The sequence below is a fragment of the Solanum pennellii genome, chromosome 8 (assembly GCF_001406875.1).
Source record: "Solanum pennellii chromosome 8, SPENNV200".
Classification (NCBI taxonomy): domain Eukaryota; kingdom Viridiplantae; phylum Streptophyta; class Magnoliopsida; order Solanales; family Solanaceae; genus Solanum; species Solanum pennellii.
In genome coordinates, this window is record NC_028644.1 from 36,908,340 (window position 1) to 36,915,764 (window position 7,425).

The 7,425-nt window shown below is 33.8% G+C and overlaps 1 pseudogene; it reads right to left on the reverse strand.

The window, feature by feature from the left end:
• Positions 1 to 1,253: 1,253 nt before the first annotated feature.
• LOC107027608 lies at positions 1,254 to 2,926 on the reverse strand (annotated as a pseudogene).
• Positions 2,927 to 7,425: the final 4,499 nt, after the last annotated feature.

A 7,425-nucleotide genomic window follows, 5' to 3' on the forward strand; every position in this document is an offset into this window, starting at 1 on the left:
AAAATTTCTAATTGGTTACTTAAATTTTTTATATGTTGATTTTTTTTAAAGAGTAGATATTTATATAATAAAAATTAATATTAGTTTTAAACTATTCCAGGAATGAAATGGTAACATAAAAATTCTTATAATTTTATGTTTATATAGTAATATTTTTATTTACTATATTGTACATTGCATAAATATTGATTTTCAAGTTAACAAACGGTAATTTTAAACTATTTTATATAACTGATTTTTTTTATAAAAAAAACTATTTTTATTTTCTTTTTTAAAATTGAATATATTATTTAAATTAACAAAAAATAATGAAATTATTTAAATTGAATTTATTATATCAATTAATTAAAGATAACGAAATTCAAGAAAAATTATAGTGTTGACACGTATAATTTTTTTTTCTCCTATTAAATATTAATAAGTATTATGAAAAATGAAACATACAAAAGTAATAAATAATATTTAGGATTAGAAGTTACAAGTAAGATGATGCATAAGTATTATAAATACATTTCAAACAAAAACATAGCGATGAAAATAAATTGTTACATATGCAAAAAATGAATAAATATTTTATTTTTCAATTACGTATAATAAAAATGAAACTTTTAATCATCATAATTTTTGTTGTTGTTGAAATGGGTTAATTATATTAATTGTGCGGTAATATCAGTTGGAGAACAAATTTGTACGACTATAGATTTAAGTAGCTAGGCTAGGACATGCTTGAAATAGAGTTGTGTAGAAATGTAACATATTTCTTTGACAAAGTAATTATATTGCTTTATGAAGAATTTAAGAAATAGTGACAAGAGGTGTATATGACAGAAATGCGGTAGCTACGACCTATTGACAAGATTTATGGATTGATTAGAGAAGAATGGTCAAATATATATCATGGACCATTATATATATGTGAAGATCGAGGAGGATGAAGACATTGACCATATGCTATTCCAAGTGATTATGCAATTAACAATGGTTGGGTACAAGACTGGGAAATCTGAAGTTGATCCAATGGGCTGTAGCAAACACTAATCCTAGGGTGTTTGACACTCATCACAAGATCATACAAGATATTCATGGTAGAGCTTAAATCCGGGGGAGCTAACTAGCTATTACTTACCAAAAAAAAAAAAAATATTCGTTGAACCACCTAGCTCTGTATAATTAAACCACAAGACATGAATTTATGGGATATATAATTATCCCCTTGGACATATAATTAGAAGATCAATTAATAAAACATTCAACTAAAGAGGCATCACTGCAGGAACATGAACTGGGAAGTCTTGAATCTCATCATTCCATGGATATTTCTCTAGATCCTTAGGATTAATAGTTTTGAGGGCATGCCAAACAACACTGTTACATTTGAAACCTGACCCAAAACCTATTTGCCATTCTCTATCACCTTTTCTAATCCTCCCTTTCGCTTCAGAGTAGGCCAATTCATACCACAATGGGCTACTTGACGTGTTTCCAAATCTATAAAGTGTCATTCTTGACGGCTCCATATGCCATTCTGTGAGCTCCAGATTCTTTTCCATCTTATTCAACACTGCTCTTCCTCCCGCATGAATAAAGAAATGTTCGAAAGCTAGCTTGAAGTCAGGTATATATGGCTTCTTGAAAATATTCTTCATTTTAAATATCTAACAATGAATGACGCAAAAAAAAGAAGTTGCTCAGACATAGGAAGTACCAATGGTCCTAGAGTTGTTATATTACATTTGAGAGTTTCCCCAGCTACATTTGTCAAGGATTTCAAGAGTGATATGCCAATATTTTCATCTTCGTCTTGTTCTTGATATACACTTTTGAAAGCCCTGTCATCAGCTCCTTTATTAGTACGCACAACGTGCTTGAGTTTATATTTGGAACGACCATAGTCTGAAAAACGATTGGAGAGAAGAATAGCGGCTGCCCCCATACGGAATATATTTTTTGTTATAAGCTTTGATCGATCCTTGCCTAGATAGTAACCAGCATTGATGCTTTCTGTGATAACTACCAATGCATAGCCATTCACTAGTGTCTGTACTTTTTTTAAAATGAAAATATTATGTATATATAGTCACAAAAATTCTGTTTAAGGCAATGCTTATAACACCAAAAAGAAAAGGGAAACAAACAAACTTTTGACTAACCTGCAAAAGCCGGTTTGCAAGGTCTATAGAAATGAGACCAGCACTACATCCCATACCACTAATATTATAAGTGAGCACATTAACTCCTAGATTGTAATGGTTAACAATCATGGATGATAACGAAGGCGTTGGATTGTGGACACCAATGTTCACTATCACTATCCCAATCTCATCTGCCTTCACTCTTGTTTTCCATAGTAAATCGTCTATGGATCCAAACATAACCTTCTCTATTTCATTCCTAGAATTATTAAACGTCAATAACTTGTTTGGTAACATTCTAATGCCCTCTGGAATATACGTCTTGTCACTATACCCACATCTTGACACTCTCCTTGTTGAATGTTGATGTAATTATGTCTAGCAACTCTCTTTTGCTCATCATATCACTCACCTCTGGCTTGTAACATGAAAAATCTATCAAATAAACACCTCTTTATTGGAAATTAGTTAGTCATTATTTTCATCTAGTTAGTTATTTTCTATTTTAGTTAGTTACATTGGTTAATGTGTAGTAACTAATTTCTGTTTTTAGGATATATATATATATATATATATATATATATATATATATATATAGAGAGAGAGAGAGAGAGAGAGAGAGAGAGAGAGAGAGTTGTACCCTTTGTATTCTGATGAGATATATGAAAATTCAGTTTGAATAAATTTTTTTTCTCAACTCTTCTTCCAAATTTGTACATGGTATCAGAGTCGTGAGTCTACAAAGATCCGATTCACGATCCTTTCATTTCGCCATTGTTGAGTTTGAGACCCATGGTATCAGAAGTCATCACAAGTTCGAGTTCAGGTGTTTCGGCAGATACTCTTGAAGGAATTGAGAAGAATCGCAATAATGCTCTGTACTTACACCCTTCGGATACTCCAGGTAGTGTATTAACTTCAGTTCAATTCACAGGAACTGAAAACTACTCGTTATGGAGCAGATCATTGATGATCAATTTGCGTGCAAAGAGCAAATTAGGATTTGTACTTGGATCTTGTCGAAAATCAGATTACAATCCTGAATTAGGGGAACAATGGGAGAAGTGTAATGCTTTTCTGTTGGCTTGGATTATGAACACAGTTTCTAAGGAATTGTTAAGTGGGATTGTGTACGCATCAGATGCAGCCATGTTTTGGGCAGATCTGAATGAAAGGTTCAACAAGGTTGACGTTCTAGAAGTTATCAACTTCATCAAGAAATATGTACTCTTCATCAAGGTAATCTTACAGTATCAGGTTATTTCACAAAATTGAGACTGTTATGGGACGAATTTGATGCGTTAGTACCTCCTCCTACTTGTAATTGTGATAAACCAAGGATGTATGTAGATCATTTACAGTTTCTGCGACTTTTTGCTTTCTTGATGGGATTAAATAAAATATATAGTCATGCAAGAAGCCAAATCTTGATGAATCCTCTTTCGAATGTAAACAAAGCATATGCTATGATAACTTCTGATGAAAGTCAGCGTATGACTGCTGTAAATAGAGTTGGTGGAGATATTCATGAGTCGATGGCATTATATTCTAAAAAAAGAAATGATTCTGTGATGCAATATAATAAGGGAAAAATGTTAGTGGTACTTATGATCCTATGGCAATGTATGTTGGACGAGGAAGTTATAAAAATACAGGAAATAGTAGCAATTTTAAACAAAAGAAGAATTGACATTTTGTATGTGATTACTATAAGTTGCATGGTCATACAAAATATATATGTTTTAGATTGATTGGATATCCACCAGATTGGAAGTTCAAGAAGAAATTTGGGCCTGGTTAAGATGTGCAAAATGCAGGGAAAGGAAAACATGCATATGTTGATAGTCAGGGTAGAGATGACTTTGAGTCTGTCCAGAGATTGAATAATAATTTGGGAGGTTTAGAACAAGCTGCAAAGGTGAAGCAGAATGGACATGAGAATCAGCTAACAACACAACCTACTTTTACTCCAAATCAGTATAAGAAGATTCTGCAGATGATAAATTGAGAAGATTCACAAGACTATATGGCAAATACTGCATGTACTTATAAATTTTTATCTGTATATAACACCAAATCTAAAAGAAAAGATAATGAAGAGTGGATAATTGATTCAGGAGCAACTCGTCATATGACTCCTAAAGAAACCAAGTTAGATTACAATGTTTCTGTAAAATATCTAGATAGACAGGTTCATCTACCTAATGGACAAGCAACCTCAGTAACTCGAATTGGTAGCTGTAAAGTGTCAATTGGTGACACATTGACGAATGTGTTAGTTGTTTCTGATTTTAAGTTTGATTTGTTATCAGTGTCATAGCTAACTAGATAGTTGAATTGTTCTGTGAATGTTTTCCCTGAGTTCTGTGTATTTCAGGACCTCTCAAATGGAAGGGTGAAGGGGATTGGTAAAGAGAGGAATGGTTTATACTATCTACCTAGTCAATTCCTAGAGAGAGTTGCACATGATGAACAAAATGCATTGATGAGCAATATGGTTTTTAATTCAGAAGGCTTCAAGTGGCATAGTAGGCTAGGACATCCCTCCTTGAAGGTGTTGAAAAGCTGTCCTTGATTAAAAGTGGTGAAGATTTAAATGAGTGTAATAATTGTCCAGTTTGTCCTCTAGCAAAACAAACTAGGCATCCTTTTCCATTAAGCATGTCAAAGACCTTTGTCATTTTTGACTTACTTCATTTGGATATATGGGGACCATATAAGAGTCCTACACATGTTGGTTATCGATATTTCTTAACAATTGTTGATGACTATTTTAGGATGACTTGGTTATTTTTATGAAATTCAAAAGTGATGCTTTTCAGATATTAAAGTGCTTCTTTGTCATGGTTCAGACTCAATTCAATAAAACTGTTAAGAAGATCAGGTCGGATAATGGGACTGAATTTTTTAATAATTAGTGTAAAGCATTGTTTGAAAAATTGGGAGTCATTCATGAGAGTAGTTGTCCTCACACTCCACAACAAAATGGGGTAGTGAAGAGAGAACATAGACACATTCTTGAAGTAGCAAGAACTCCAAGATTTCAAGGTTCTTTACCAATAAGATTCTGGTGAGAGTGTGTCATGGCAGCAGTATATCTAATTAATAGAATGCCAACTAGTGTTTTAAATGGACAGTCACCTTTTGAAATGTTTCATGGAATGCAGCCTGATCTGAGTCACTTAAGAACAATTGGTTGTCTTTGTTATGCAACTAAACTTGTCAAGGATGACAAATTTTCAACTAGAGCTGATGCATGTGTGTTCATGGGATATTCTTCTACTAAGAAGGGTTATGTTGTTTACAGTTTAAACCACCAGAAAATGTTGGTAAGTAGGGATGTTATTTTTAAAGAGGAAGTGTTGCCATTTGCAACAAAGAAAAGGGACAAAGATGTGCCATTATTCAATCATCAATATATTACTACAAATTCTCAAGGTGTGGAGGATGTTATAACAGTCCAGGAACCAGCAGTGAATGATGATACCTTGGAGTTTACTGATACTAATGATCCTAACAATTCTGAAGAAGTTGAGTTACAAGATAATTGATACCTAATGTACTAGTGGTTGCACCTATAGCAACAAGACATTTAGAGAGGTCAAGTAATCCTCAAGTTTGGTTAAAAGATTATGTTACAAATGTTTCTGATCACCCTTATTCCATGTCCAAATATATAGCATCTGTACTGGATACCAATCTTTTCTTAGTCATTTTTCTGAAGAAGTGGAACCTAGCACTTATGAGGAAGCAGTGAAGGATCCTAGGTGGGTGGAAGCCATGGAACAAGAGATTAAAACACTAGAAGATAATGGTACATGGCAGATCATGAAATTACCTGAAAGAAAATCTGTTATTGGTTGTAAGTGGGTATTCAAAATCAAATACAAAGCAGATGGGATGATTGATAGATATAAAGCAAGGTTAGTTGCTAAAGGGTATAATCAAGCAGAAGGGATTGATTATCAGGAGACTTTTGCTCCTGTTGTGAAGATGGTTACTTTAAGATCCATTATTGCTTTGGTAGCCATAAAGGTCTTGCCAATATTCCAAATGGATGTGTTTAATGCTTTTTTACAAGATGATTTGTTTGAAGAAGTCTATATGGAATTGCCTAAAGGATTCAAGGGTGCAGAACAAAATTGTGTGTGCAAGCTAGTTAAGTCATTATATAGTCTTAAGTAATCCCCAAGACAATGGAATGCTAAGCTTACTGAGGCATTGTGTAAATCTGGATACACACAAAGTCTTTTGGATTAGTCATTGTTTACTAAGAAGAGTGATACAAGGATGGTAATAGTTTTGGTTTATGTTGATGATTTGTTTATTATAGGTAGTGATCCTGTGTTAGTTCAGGCTACTATGCAAGTGTTGCATAGTCACTTCAAGATGAAGGACCTATGAGAACTGAAGTATTATTTATGAATTGAATTCTACAGATCAGAAAGTGGTATAGTAATGAATCAGAGGAAGTATGCATTGGAACTAATTTCTGAGGCTGGTCTTGCAGGAGCACAACCTGTTACTACTCCTTTGGAGTGTAATATAAAGCTCACTTCAGTTGCATATGACACAAGCAATGTTGATCCTCTTTTTCTTGATATAAGTAAATACCAAAGGATGATTGGTAAATTGTTTTACTTGACTAATACTAGACCAGATATTGCATTTGCAGTCCAGAATCTGAGTCAATATATGCAACAACCTAATCATTCACATTGGAATGCTGCTTTGAGAGTGATTAAGTACATTAAAGGGAGTCCAGGTTTGGGGTTACTTATGAGTTCACACAAAGGTACAAGGCTAACTGGATTTTGTGATGCTGATTGGGTAGCTTGTCTCAGTACTAGAAGGTCTGTGACAGGTTATTTGTTGAAATTTGGTGACTCCCTCATCTCCTGGCAATATAAGAAACAGAATACAATATCTCGAAGCTCTGCTGAGGCAGAATATAAGAGTCTAGAAACCTTGACTACAGAGGTGGTTTGGGTAACTAGTTTGTTCAAAGAAATATGTGTAAACTTGGAATCTTCAACCATAATACACTGTGGTAGCAAAGCAACTCCTCATGTTGCTGCTAATCATGTGTTTCATGAGAGAACGAAGCACATCAAAATAGACTGTCACTTCATTCGTGAGAAGATATTACAAGGACTTATACGAACCAATTACATAAATTCCAAAGAGCAACAGGCAGATGTCTTGACAAAAGCTCTTGGAAGAACTCAACATGATTTTCTTTTATCCAATCTTGGATTATTGAATATCTTCAATACATCCAGCTTGGGGGGGG